Source organism: Callorhinchus milii, unplaced genomic scaffold (genome assembly GCF_018977255.1).
Source record: "Callorhinchus milii isolate IMCB2004 unplaced genomic scaffold, IMCB_Cmil_1.0 Scaffold3, whole genome shotgun sequence".
Classification (NCBI taxonomy): Eukaryota; Metazoa; Chordata; class Chondrichthyes; order Chimaeriformes; family Callorhinchidae; genus Callorhinchus; species Callorhinchus milii.
The window spans coordinates 12,984,765-12,998,878 of record NW_024704744.1 but is presented as its reverse complement, the minus strand read 5'-3'; positions in this window follow the sequence as shown (position 1 = coordinate 12,998,878).

The following is a 14,114-nucleotide window of genomic DNA, read 5'->3' as shown; positions in this document are numbered from 1 at the left end:
GTGGGACATTGCTGTGCGCAATTGGCTGCCGCGTTCGCCCACAAATATACAGTCAATTCACTTTACAGTGTGTTCTGTGAAGCGCTTTGGGTCGTCCTCCCGACGTGAAAAGCGCTATATCAAATGCAAGGATTATTATTATTATTATTTGGAATTATGAACAATAATTGCTGTACATATTTAAACTCCAAATTTAGGAATGATAATTTAAAATAAACAGTAGGAATGGAATAATGCTCAGTGATCACACCATAAACCTAATAATTACCAGTCAAGCCAACAATAGAAACATATGTACTTGTTATTTTTCGGTTTTCGCCTACAAAATGCAGTCACGCAATTCACTTTACAGTAAATCCTGTGAAGATCTTTGAGACTTTTCAATGCTGTAATAAGGCGCTACAAATGCAAAAATTGTTAGCTTTCAATATGAAATAGTTGAACCCATTTATATTTTGAAATCTGTAAACTTTTTTAAAGTTGAAAAATGAGTAACCATAGGAGGTCATGCAAGAAGTGAAAGCCTGTAAGTTCCTGTGTTTAGCTCAATTCATTAGCAACTATTTTCAGTTGTCATTCATGATTGCAGCTGTGAACAGTGATCATTTGCTATCAGTGGGACCTTTTGATTCAGAACATTTTAGTCTTGATTTCTGTTAGCTTGTCTGGTTATTGATGAGGAAACACAAGTTGTCCAAATGTTTCAGATTTCAATAGGTGTACAACAACAATATAGCGCCCCTCACACAAGGTAGCGTTCCATTGCACAAGGTATCCCAAAATGATTGCAAAGTAACTATAAAATGGTGACATGTGCAACTGAGTCACTTTGAAGCATTTTTGCAGGTTATATTCACAAAATAAGAGGATTTAGATGAAAAAGGCCCTTTGGTCCATTTGATCTCATCTCTCCACAGAATACCTATCCTACCTTTCCTCCCATCACAGCATCAAGCTGTTTCTTAAATGAGTCTGGAACCCTGGCTTCAATCACCTTTCCTGGTAACCCATTCCAGTCATTAATTACACTCTTTTTGGCAATCCCCTCAAGCAAAAGTGGTACCTGCCTTCAATAAATGTCGTAGGGTGGGGGGGAAAGGAAGAATAATCTAATTCCGTCACAATTGCCAATGTATACATAGTTAAACTTCTTTTGGTGTGTATGGCAAACGTGGGCGTATGGAAGCTGACCTCAGAGAACATGCTTTACGCAATTGGCAGCCTTGTTTCGCCTGCAAAATATACAGTCAATCCACTTTACAATATATTCTGTGAAGCACTTTCAGACATCTCAACGTTGTAATAAGGAAATATATTGATTGCAAGGATTATTATTATGCTGCAACAGCCAGTGTTTTTTTTTAATGTGGGGACACCTACATTTGGGTACCATAGTGTGTGATCATCCCCATTTAGTAAGCAAAGAGATTAATATATTTTTAAACCTTTTAAAGACACAACTTTATTTTTCAAAACAAAATTTGGGAGAGGATTGGTCAGCCCTCTTTGTCTCCTATGACAGGTTGCCACTGACCTGAAGCTTGCTAGAGTAATGCAATATATTCCAAGTGTGCATTATCCCTGAACTAAACGTGATGGAGATTTTGTATTTCTGGGTCTTAAAATATCCATACGTAAAGTCCAATACAGAAGCCACAAAATGTTAAATGTGCCTCATCTCTTGATGAATTGGACTTTATCTCAATTGATCTGAATGAACTTTTACCAAAGCAATATTAGTTAACTTAGCAGGTAACAATTGATTTTAAAAATGAATAATCATAATAAAAATAATAATCCTTGCCTTTGATATTGCGCCTTATCTCGTCATTCAGACATCTCAAAGCTCTTCACAGAATATATTCTCAAGTGGATTGACTGTATTTTGTGGGTAAAACATGTATTTTGTGGGCAAAACGTATAAAATAGATACATATGAAGGATGAGGCAGTAGCTTCGAGAAAAGCTACCACAGGCCATAAAAGACCTCATGGAGCGAAAAGGCACGTAAAGCAGTGAAAGATTGGATAACCACACAGAAGCTATGAGCAAACTAGTAAGGAGCTTTCTTTTTCTCAACTCACTAGAGCTAGAAGGTGATATGTCCAAGATCATTCAGAAATTGGAATTTGCAGATCTTACCTAATAATAATAATGATAATAATAATCCTTGCATTTGAGCGCTTTTCCCGTCTTCTAGACGTCTCGCAGGGTTCACAGAATAGACTGTAAAGTGAATTGACTGTATATATTTGAGGGCAAAATGCAGCAGCCAATTGCGCACAGCAGTGTCCCACAAACAGTCGTAGATTGAAATGACCAATTTTTTTGGGGGGAGGGATTATTATCAGGCGTATTACCTAAAAAGAATCTCGGTACTTCAGTACCTTGTTGGCAGCCTGACTCAGTTAGTAGATTCAACTCTGAATCAGAAGGTTGTGGGTTCATTCAGAACTTTCAACTCACAGTCCAAGCTGATGCTCCTGTGCAATGTTGGGGGAGCACTGCATTGTTAAAGGTGCTTTTCTTTAGAAGAGACATTAAACCAAAGTCCCGCCTGCCCGATCTGGTGACTTTAAAGATCCCACGGCACTGTTTGAAAAGAGAAGTGAGAAGCGAGGACAAAAATCCCTAATCAAAATTGGTAACTCACTTCATGGTTGTTTGTGAGACATTGCTGTGCACAAATTGGCTGCTGTACTTGCCTGAAATTGTACACAGTCACTAAACATGCTTGAGAAGCGCCTCTTGATGTGGGAGGTGCTAAATCAAATGTAAGGATTATTACTATTAGAATCAATTGAAATGATCCATTGTCAGTAAAACGATTAAATCTGCCCTGAATAGCTGTTCCATACAAGCCTCTAAGAGGTCCTTACAGTGATTTCACTGGATTTAAGATAACTACACAGACCAGAACAATTCCTAGACTGAACAGCACAATTTGTGACAACTTTCTTGCAGATGTCTTCAAAAATAGCAGTCCAGCATGTCCCAGGCTTGACACCATATTACCAGTATGACAGAGTTCCCAGGGCAATGCCTTTGATTCACTTCACAGAACATGAGCGCTCGAACATTAAGTGGAGGCAGTGCTCACCATTTAAGGATTGTCAGCCTTTTCCACATAGCTGGAGAATGTACAAGGCGCACAACAGTAGTCACACACAGCCATGAGTATAATCTTTGAGACACTTGATGTATGGGAAGAAGAGTTTTCTATTTCAGGACATTTTCAGGGTGATATCACTGGCACACAAAAGCTGAATGTCAGATGGAATGCAGGCCATAACTTTTCTTATCAAATTCTCGCTGAGATTGAATGTTAGTAAGATGAAAAATATCCTTATCTAAGACCACAATCTTAGAGATAACTTTGCAATATTTTTTTAATGGGATTTCTTAAATTAAGTGTGTGACACGCTAAATCGTGAGAAGGAATCCCTCCCTCAGATTTCTTAACCGAGATAACCCAATTAAGAAATGCTGCAAAATTGAGCCCATGGAATTTATTTTCAGTGATCCAATTTGTTTTCTCACATTGATTTCTTAAGATCCACCTGGAACTCATGAAAGGTCTCTATTAGTGATATTTTTGCATTACATATTGTGCATTATCACATTGTTGAAATGTTTCAAGGTGCTTTGTTGGATTTTACTGTAAAGTACAGTGACTGTGAATTGCTGTGCCGAATGACCGCCTTGTTTCGGCCACAAAATCCACTTCACAATATATTCTATGAAGAGCTTTGAGACGTCTCAACAACATGATAAGGTGCTATATCAAATTACAAGGATTATTATTACAATATTATTATTTTGAAGGCGAATGTGGCTGTCAATTTGCGCATAGCAATTTGCGTAGCCACAAACAGCCACAGGATCTTTAACAGCAACCTGATCAGCCAAATGGATTGTGGTTTCATGCCTCATCCAATCTACGGGACCTCTGATGATGCAGCATTCTCCTAGCACTGCATTGGAATCAGCCAAGCCTGTGAGTTCAAAACCCTGACAGGAGGCTTGAACGTGCAACCTTATGACTCAGAAGCAAGAGTGCTACCAACTGAGTCAGGCTGACACCTGCATGCCTTGTAGACTTGACACAAGATCTGAATGTGGTGCACCTAAATCTTGATGCTCTGTTCTGATGAAGGGTCGTGGACCCGAAATGTTGACTCACTTTCCTTTCTCCATGGATGCTGCCTGACCTGCTGAGTGTTCCCAGCGACTTCTGTTTTTGTTTCTTGATGCTTGTTTGTTGCCTCAAACGGTTTTTTAAAAGTCACGCATTTGAGATTTGGACTTGGAATGTTTATTTTTGAAGAGTTTGATTTGAATTCCCCGTTCTTTCTCCTTTGTTCACACATCTGAAGACCTTCCACTTGGACTGTGGCCATGATCAGCTCCCTCGCTCCCAAACACAGCCACTGTTAAGTGCTCTGAGACCTATACCACATGAAGACCGCTATACAAATGCAGGCTGTTGCTGTTTGTAGAAGGATAGAAATATACTGCAGCTTTTCCGGGGTAATGATCCCTTAAAAAACTATTTGGTCATTCAATCGATGACTATTTGTGGAACACTTCTTTACAGAAAATGTGAAGCGCTTTTGAGACATCTCAAAGACGTGATAAGGCACTGTTTCGAATACAAGGATTATTATTATGTCTCAATATCCTCTAACAAATTATTCTTTGCAACAATTTCTCTTTAGTGCAGTTCTTTTATTTGGAACAGAAAAAACAAATTAACAACAGTAAAACCATTTTTACTTGAAACTTACTGCCTGGATTGCAAAAAGAGCTGATTTTTTTTGCCTAATTATTCATTTTGTGCGCTCTACAAGATCTGTATAGGTTATAATCCAGGGTCTGTAGCTCAAGGCTCCACAAGCTCTTTACCTCCATCCTTGCTGGCTTCTCCTCTGTCTTCTTGCCACCCTGTCCCATGATTGTTGAATGAATTTTCAGCCATTCTCTCCCCATTCTCTGGAAATCTATTCTGAAGTCAGTCCCTCCAAGTCACCCCATCCCTTCCTACTTTTAAAGTTCACATTAAGAATTCCTTTTCGACATCACCTGTGGCCACCTTTCCTTCCTCACGCCACCCTCCTCAACTCCACTGCACAGTCAGCTGTGTGCAGAACTCTGAGACGCTCTCCTGACGTGAAAAGTTGCAGCGTAAATGTAAATTATTGTTGTGGTTACTGTTATTCTTGTTAATAATGCACAATGGAAAATCAAAACAAATCTCTGGTTTGTGAGCCTGCTTTAAATAAATCTTATTTGTAATCCTGTTGGTTGTCTCTATGTGGCTAGACCTGATTCTATTGACATTAGGAGTGAGCAGAGAAATATAATTTTGTGACAAGATAGTTCAGTGATTAAATTCAGAGATCTGAAGATTCTCGTGTTCTTAGCCTTGAGACAATTCGTATCCCCTTAAAAATTATACACAGAATTTCGGAAAATTCAGTTTCAAATTGGAAGCTGTTTTTTATTGAAGTTTTTTTTATTTAAATAAAAGCTGTGGAAAACAGGCTTCGAAATTAAGATTGTACATTCAGAATTTTCAAAAATCCTCCGAAAATATTAAGAACGCAATCATCAGCTCAGATTCTGAGGGAATTTCAAGCCTCTGTCTTCCCAATCGGTTGCTTATTTTTAAATATTAAAAAGATTTTCTTTTGCTGGTTGGAGAAATTTATGATTTGAGCTCTGTGGGTGCCAGAGAATAGAAAAGCATTTGTCAGCATGGAGCAATTTCAGATCAGATGTAACATGGGGCATATTTATAATAATAATAATGATAATCCTTGCATTTGTTATAGCGCCTTATCATGTCGATGATAAAGAGCTTCACAGAATATATTGCAAAGTGGATTAACTGTGTATTTTGTGGGCGAAGCTTGGCAGGCAGTTGCACACAGCAGTGTCTTTTCATCGTGGATTGAGTGACCCATTTTTTTTTGAGGGATTATTACCCCAAGAAAGCGATCTGCCAGTCGATTAACAACTGGGTTCCTACTTACTGCTCGATAAACAGAAGCGTGGGGACTAAGGAAACTTGCCTAAGATTTCACCCCGCCCAGGAATCGTGTCCTCTCTCTTGCGAGGCGAGTACAACAACCACTACACTTCAGGACTCCACTAGACTAACAGTCCCTATATTCTGGCCCAACCTCGCAAGTCCACTCCTTACTCCCACAATTTGACATTTTGATTGCCCACATCAGCTTTTATTGTAGTGTGGTCCTTCCAGGGTGAGATTACTGATTTAGTGCCACTCTGTGCTCTGTTCCATGGATTAATCCGCTGGATTGATAACATTTATTTCAATTAGGTTTCTTACTGCCTTCAGAAAGAGAAAGGTTTCATCCCATTAGTTCGGGCTGGATTTAAATTCAAGCTCCAGAGGTGAGAGGACAGGTCTTTAACCTTATGGCATAAGTACTTTTTACAAGTTAAGGTTTTGTTTAGTTAACTGTACACTGGTTTGATTTGTTTTGTAGAATAAACAGGATTAATGAAATTGGACATATGAATTCAATAAGGAACAATATAATAGTAAATTTGGGTTTGTACTGGTTGTTATTCTAATGTGTGTGTTGCAAAGCCTTTTCCAGTCTGTCCTTTACCCATTTCCTTCTCTTATTGTCATCTGTCACTTTGCTATCCTCAGTCTTCACCGGTTCTTGCTGTTGTGCTTCTATGCTGTTTTTCTATGTTTCCTGTGTCTCCTGCTGTTTCCACTGCAGTTTTGCTCCTTACTCATCTTTCCTCTCTTCTGCTGTTTATTTTGTTTATATTTCTTTCATTGCCGTTCTCTGCCTTTGATTCCTGGGCAGGCGAAACCTTAAGCAAGTTTCCTTACTCCACACGCCTCTGTTTATCATGAGTAAGTAGGAACTTGGTCGTTAATTGATTGGTGAATTGCTATTCCAGAGGTAATAATCCCTTCAACGTTTTCTTTAATAAAATAATAATTTGGTCACTCAATCCACAACTTGTGGGACACTGCTGTGTGTAATTGACTGCCATGTTTCACTCACAAAATATACAGTCAATTCACTTTACAGTATATTCTGTGAAGCGTTTTGAGATGTCTCGAAGACGTGATAAGGCGCTATATCAAATGCAAGGATTATTATTATTATTTTGCCTTTCACCTCACCAATCTCCATTCCACTTTCCTGATGCCCCAATCACTCAGATACTTTCCATTCACTGCCTTCTCGCCTTTCCGTCCTATGAGTACAACAGTGAGATACACATGCGAAAATCCGAGGGAAATAATGACAGTAGAATAAAATGGAAGAATGAAAAAAAAGAAAGTGGCAAATTTCTGCCACCATAAAGGGAAAGCAGAAGAAATGAAGAAAACAATTTGTGAAGGATGAATGGTTAATGGGAAGCTATAACATATATAGATAGGCATGATGATATTATTTAAATGATTGGAAAACAAAACAGAGTAAACATAGATTAAAATTCAATAAAAAATTTCAGCCCAGATTGAATAAGGAAACTAGCAAACAATATTTATTTAAAAATAAAATTAAATACAAGGAATAGCCAATTCCTTATGTATTTCTTTTGTATTTCTCTGCTGATCTGGGTATGACAGTACGTCAGCGGTTGCGTATATCCTATGTATATATGTTGATGTGAATATTTAAATAGGCGGCGACTGCATGCTGCAGTTTGCGCTGCTGCTGTGCATGTTTGTGGTCAGTGTATGCATGCTTGTGTATAGAGGTATTAAGTGTGAGCTGGCTGATGAATAATGCATGCACAACAGTCTATACTAATTCTTGAAAGAGTCGTTCTGATTGAGTTTATATTTTGAAGAGGCGCAGGTGTTGTGCCTTTTGATGATTTTTTTATCCCCATAATGAACGATATTAATTATTTTTTATTGTGAAGTTTTAAAGATGATCATTTTCTACATGGGTTTTCTTTGTTGCCTGGTTCATTAAAAAGTGTGTGGAGTAACACAACTGCATGTGGAGAATAAGTCAGTCCACTTAAAAATATTGCTGCAACCAGGAATCTGTCTGGAGGGAAAGCAGGAACTTATAGACAGGCAGAGAGAAATTACTATTTATTTTGGAGGTTTCAAACTTGTAAGGATGGTTTTGGAGACAGAAAATGGTACGTTGCAGAAAAATAGTCCAATTGTTAACAGCCTGCTTTTAGAGAAACCGAATATTTGCGAAGAGTTAGTGGTGTAAGAGAAAAGATGCTGTAAGGCAGAGAAAACCTGGTGACTGGATCACACAAGAGACTCACTAATTGACTGACTGTCTTAGGTTTGTAGAACCTTTCATTAATCTACAAATGGTAAGTCACTAATTGGCAATTTGGTATTAAGGATAGTGTACCAGGCTGAGAGGACCAGATCACAAGTGAGTACAGGAATTGTAGAGGGGTGTTAGCAGGGTTAACTAGATTCTGAGTATGTGTTGCCCTTTAAGATATGTATAGCCTACTGTTGAAAGATTCTGCATTTAACCAACCCACTTCTCTCTATCACAAGCTGCAGACCATCTAGAACTCTGTAGTTCGTTTCCTCTCGCTCACTGCGAGCCTATCACCCCATCCTCGCCCACATTCCTGGCTCCGGAGGATTGAATTCAAGATCCTCATCCTCGCTTTTAAAGCCAACCTGCTTGCTCCCCTTGCTCAGCAAGCACTGGCCTGTTTCATGATCCCCTGCCCTGTTGTCCTGCTATCAAGGCTTCAGCCTTTCTACCCCCACTCTCTGGAACTCTTTCCCAGAGTCCCTTCACCTCTCCCCTTTGCTTACCTCCTTCAAGTTCTATCTGAAGACCTTCCTCTTTGAGTTCGCCTTCGGTCAACATCCAAACCTATCCCTGCCCCCTCCTTGGCCTCAGCCCCTCCTGATTCCAACCCCAGCTCGGAGGCAAATCCTCAATTGTCCTGTGCTTTGGGACGTCTTCCCATCATGAAAGGCACTATATAAATGCAATTTTTTTGTTGCAGGAGCTAATAATAATAGTTGCAGGAGCTAATAATAATAGTTCGTACATTTGGTACTGCAACCTTCATGTCAAGAGGATGTCCCAAAGCGATTCACAGAATTTACTGCAGAGTGAATGACCAAATGACCAATTTTTACTTGGGGTTTGTTGGCCAAGAGACTGAGAGAATCTCCCTTCTCATTTCGAATAGTCCCATAGGATCTTTAATGTACACTGGAAAAGGCAGACGGGGGCTTGGTTTAACATCTAATCTGAAGGACGGCACCTCCAATGATGCAATTCACCCCAGCTCTGCATTGGAGTGTCAGCTTAGACTAGGTGAAGCCATGATATGGGGTAGATATATGACTGGCTTGTGCAGCCAGACAGCTTTAAATGTAGGTCAATAGTTTTTGAACTGAAAAGAAAATGGAAGTTGACCAATACTGAAAATCATCCAATTTCATTAACTATGCTTTAGCAGTTCTTAGCTCCAGTTTACCAAATAGCACACCGAATGGTGGTGGGTACGTTATCTGGGATTTTTTGGGCTGGAGGGAGTAGAAAGGAAAAGAAACATTTATGTCCACAGAAGCAAACTTGCAGCATGAATGGTAAGCATTGAGAAAGCTGTGTGTTAAATAGCTCTGTTCAGTGCCACATAAGCAGGGTGCTCAGGCCCTAGAGGCAGTGCAGAGGAGAGCAATGAGAATGATCCCCAGTGTTAGGAATGAGCTATGAGTAATGATTAGACAAGCTAGAGCTCTTCAGTTTTGAGGGAAGATGTCTCAGAGAGATTTTATAAAGGTGTCTAACATTTTAAATGGAATTGCCAAAGTAAACCCAGGTCAATACTTTAGAATGCATCAAGACAGTAGAAAATGAGGAGATAGGATTAGAGTTGGAAATGGCAATTTCAGGACAGATACCAGGATGCGTTTCGTTCCACGCGAAGGTAATTAACAGCTGGAACAGGTTGCCAGGAAGGGTGGTGTCAGCCAGGACATTGGATTAATTTAAAAATAACATGGCTTGATGCTTTGATGGGAAGTCAGTAGGGTGGGTGTTCTGGAGGGTTGAGATCAAATGTTGCACAGGTCCATCTTCATCCAAACTAGTCTTGTGGTCTTGTAAAATCATCTCACCCTCTGAAGTGATTTTTCCTCAAGGAATAGTTTGTATCCTAGATAGACTCCCATCAAAAGTAATCAAAGCTACATTAACTAACTCACTTAAAATGAGGCAGATTAATATCTGGTTTAAAAATGAGATTGATGGTGCAAGTGAAAATGTTCCATTGATACTGTGACTCAAGTCCTGTTGGGACTCCATTTCAAAATCATTTAATTTGCAGTACTTATTGAAACTCAAAAATGGACATGGGCCTAAGTTCAGAAGGTACACAGACAGTTTAGATATAATTATTTCACATGAAGAGTGGTGAATAAATGTGTCTACCCAGTAGGGGCAGAATGTGTCAGCAAATTCAGCCCGGAATTAGTTATCTGTTTAGCGAAGAAATTGCTGGGGGAGTATGAGACGGAGTACTATATAATGATTATTTTTTACATGGGCAAAAGTCTTTCCCTGCTAAGTGAATTGATCAACTTTAGAAATTGGTGACATTTCATAGTTTCCTCCAAAGTTAGCAAATTTACCCACAATTATTTACTCTCCTGAAGCGATTATAAACTGAGAGGAATCCACAGCAGTACAAATTTTGCAAGATATGTTGGAAGAAGTGGGCTTGATGGGCTAAATTTCCTTGTTTTGTACTTTGCCTGTTCGAGATGTTATGATAGGAAGCAGCATAAATCTAAAACAAAAAAGCTGGATGCAGAGAAAAATACCATTTGATATATAGATGCAGGTGGATGTATATTTAGGAGTGAAATCGGGTAGCATTTCTTCATGCAAAAGGTAGTGGAAATCTCGGGCTCTCTCCCCCATTAGGCTGTGAATGCTGGATCCATTCAAATTTTCAGCACTGAAATGGATAGATTTTTGTTTGGTAAAGATATCAAGGGATATGTGGCAAAGGCGGGTAATTGGAGTTGAGGTACAGATCAGGCATGATCTCAAAGAATGGTGGAACAGGGCTAAATGGCCTACTCCTGTTCCTATGTTCATGCATGATATTATATTAGAGCATTGTACATAGCATATAGATGTATAAGTCCTTCCGATGTGAAAGGTGCTTTACAAATTTACTTTTGTTGTTTGTTGTTACCTATCAGGAAAGGCTGAACAAGCCTGAACTCTTTTCTCTTGAAAACAGGAGGGTGATCTAATAAAGATCTTTAAAATTATGAAAGGTTTTGATAGGATATACATAAAGAAGATGTTTCCACTTGTGGGGGAGACCAAAACCAGGGGCCATAAATATAAAATAGTCACCAATAATTCAAATAGGGAAGTCAGAAGAAACTTCTTTACCCAGAGATTGGTGGGAATGTGGAACTTGCTATCACAAGGAGCAGTTGAGGCAAACAGCATAGATGCATTTAAGGGGAAGCCGATAAGTACACGAGGGAGAAGGAATAGTAGGTTATGCTGATAGGCTTAGTTGAGGAAGGGCAGGAGGAGGCTCACGTGGAACATAAATGCCAGTATAGAGCAGTTGGGCTGAATGGCCTATTTCTGTGCTGTATATTCTATGTAATTCTATGTTGTTGTATACTCCTGTTCCTGTTATATGTAATGAAGAAATGTGCCTGAAAGTTAGAATATTTAATACTGTGATAATAAGTAGCAAGCTGAGGTATATGAATTGTGCTACACAAGGAGTGTTAGTGAAGCAGTGGGAGGGGTGTAAAGCATGGGAATTTCAATCAGGAGATCTTTTGGTAACCGGAAATATGTGATGCAGGAAGTTTGCTCAAAATAAATTGTGCCAGATGGAGTTCCCATGCAACGGCCTGATCCACTTCTGGATTCCTTAAATTTAAATTTATGTATTTCAGATCTCATGTTTGTATATTCAGTAAAAATATTTGTGATTTTTGAGTACTATTTTTGAGTACGATTTGTGATTTTTGAGTACTATTCAAAAAGGTAAAGGAGTTTCTCCCTGTGTCCTGGCCAACAGTCACTCAGATAAAATTGGTCATTGACTTCATGGTTGTTTCTGTGGGATTGCTGTATGCAAATTGGCTGCCACATTAGTCTACACAATATGCAGTCACTGCACTTTACAGTATATCCTTTATATTATATATTTATATTTACAGAAGCCATTTAGCTCACTGTCCCTCTCTGAAAGAGCTCTCCGCTCAGTTCGTCCTATCCCCCTCCTGCTGCCCCTCCCCACCACCCCCCACATACCTTCTTTATTATCCTTCAAATTCCTTTATAATTCCTTCAAAAAAATAATTTGGTCACTCCAATCCACGACTTTTTGTGGGACACTGCTGCCCACAATTGGCTGCTGCGTTTCGCCCACAAACTATACAGTCAATTCACTTTACAGTATATCCTGTGAAGTGCTTTGAGACGTCTCAATGATAAGATGCTATATCAAATGCAAGGATTGCTATTATTATCCTGTGAAGCGCTTTGAGACGTTCTTGGGATGTGAAAGGCATTATGTCAAAGACAACAACAACTTGCATTTATTTTTTAAGAAGAGGATTATTATTATTATTGTTCGCTTGAAATATGGACCCTTTTGTACAGAAATACCACTTCCTTGTTCCGGAGAAAGGGCCACAAATATCAAATGAAGCGGTTTAATAGAATAGAATTTCTCTGGCAAACTACTGTGCAACAAAGGCAGATTCAAAGTATAATTAAAACTCACTTGATTTTCTTATTCTGTTACCAGTTAAAAAATATCAATGTGTTGATTATGAGTTTTTTTTAAAAAAAATAACCAGTACATATATTAAAAATAATTGGGATATTTTAGGGGTATTTTTTGCTGTATTTCTTTCCCATTTGCTTTTCGTCTTTTGTTACATTAGTGCAGGGGTTTGTAATGAAAATATTGTGGCTTTGTAAGTTGAATTGACCCAATAGACTAAAGCATTTTACATTTTTTTTCTCTCTGTCCAGAAGCTGTTCCCTCTTTTACATGGGCCCTAAATCTGGCTTTCTCATTTCTGCTGTTCATCAATACAAAACTGATTTGACGCTGAGCTGTATAATAATAAGCCTTTCACCAGCCAGGCCTGACACTTGCCTTGTAATTAAGGCCTTGATAGTTCTGTTGATGGCAAATGAAAGAAAATGGCCTTGTTCTCATTCTGGAGAATGATTGCTGGTTCCACTACTCACCTGAATTCGACCCATTCTGCATTGTGAACATGATTGCTGAAGTGTGAGTAATTGCAGTACAGGCAGATGACATTTTCACAAAGCACACTCCCCACTATTCCAAAGGGAATTTACGGAATATTTGTCTGGGAAGCTCATCAAACACGGAACATGGATTTAAAAATGCCTGTTTTTTTAAAAAAAAGCTGGAGAGAACCTAGACAAATGCTAGCATTTTCCACCAAACCTTCACTCGAAAAACATGAATCCAATTAACTTGTTTGTTTTACTCTCTTTTTCGTTTTCTGCGAATCGATAATAATTGTTGTGAACTAACATTTAGCAAGTGTGGTACTTTCATCATGGCAATTTATACGATTATTCTGTCAGGCCACAAACCATTGTTTTGGTAGATAGAAAGAAAAATAGTCAAATGTGTTGAAATTGCTTTGCCTGGTTAACAGTGTAAAATATTGCCAATCCTTGAAACTTCAGTGAAAAAAAAGGGTTTTGAGCGAAGAAGCTAATTTATGCGGATCTGAGCTAAAGTTTCATTTGTCTCGTTTCCTTGAAGACAGTGCACAAACTAAATAATACCTGTCAGTTTGCCGTTGTGGTGTACACTGTGTCGTCTGACTGAAGAGGCTGTGGTTGCTGGCCTTGGTGCTGAAAATATGTGTGTTCATTCGAGAGAAGCAGTGGAAGAAGTCGTGTTTTAGCAGCTGAATTGTGCAAAAATAAATTAGACAGAAAATGGACCGTAGTTTTATCTTAAACATAGAAAATAGGTTTTTCTAATAATCTGCAGGATTTTTTTTTAAAAAGAACCGGTTTTCAAGAGGAAGGTTGTTGGTTTGGATACAACTATTTAGC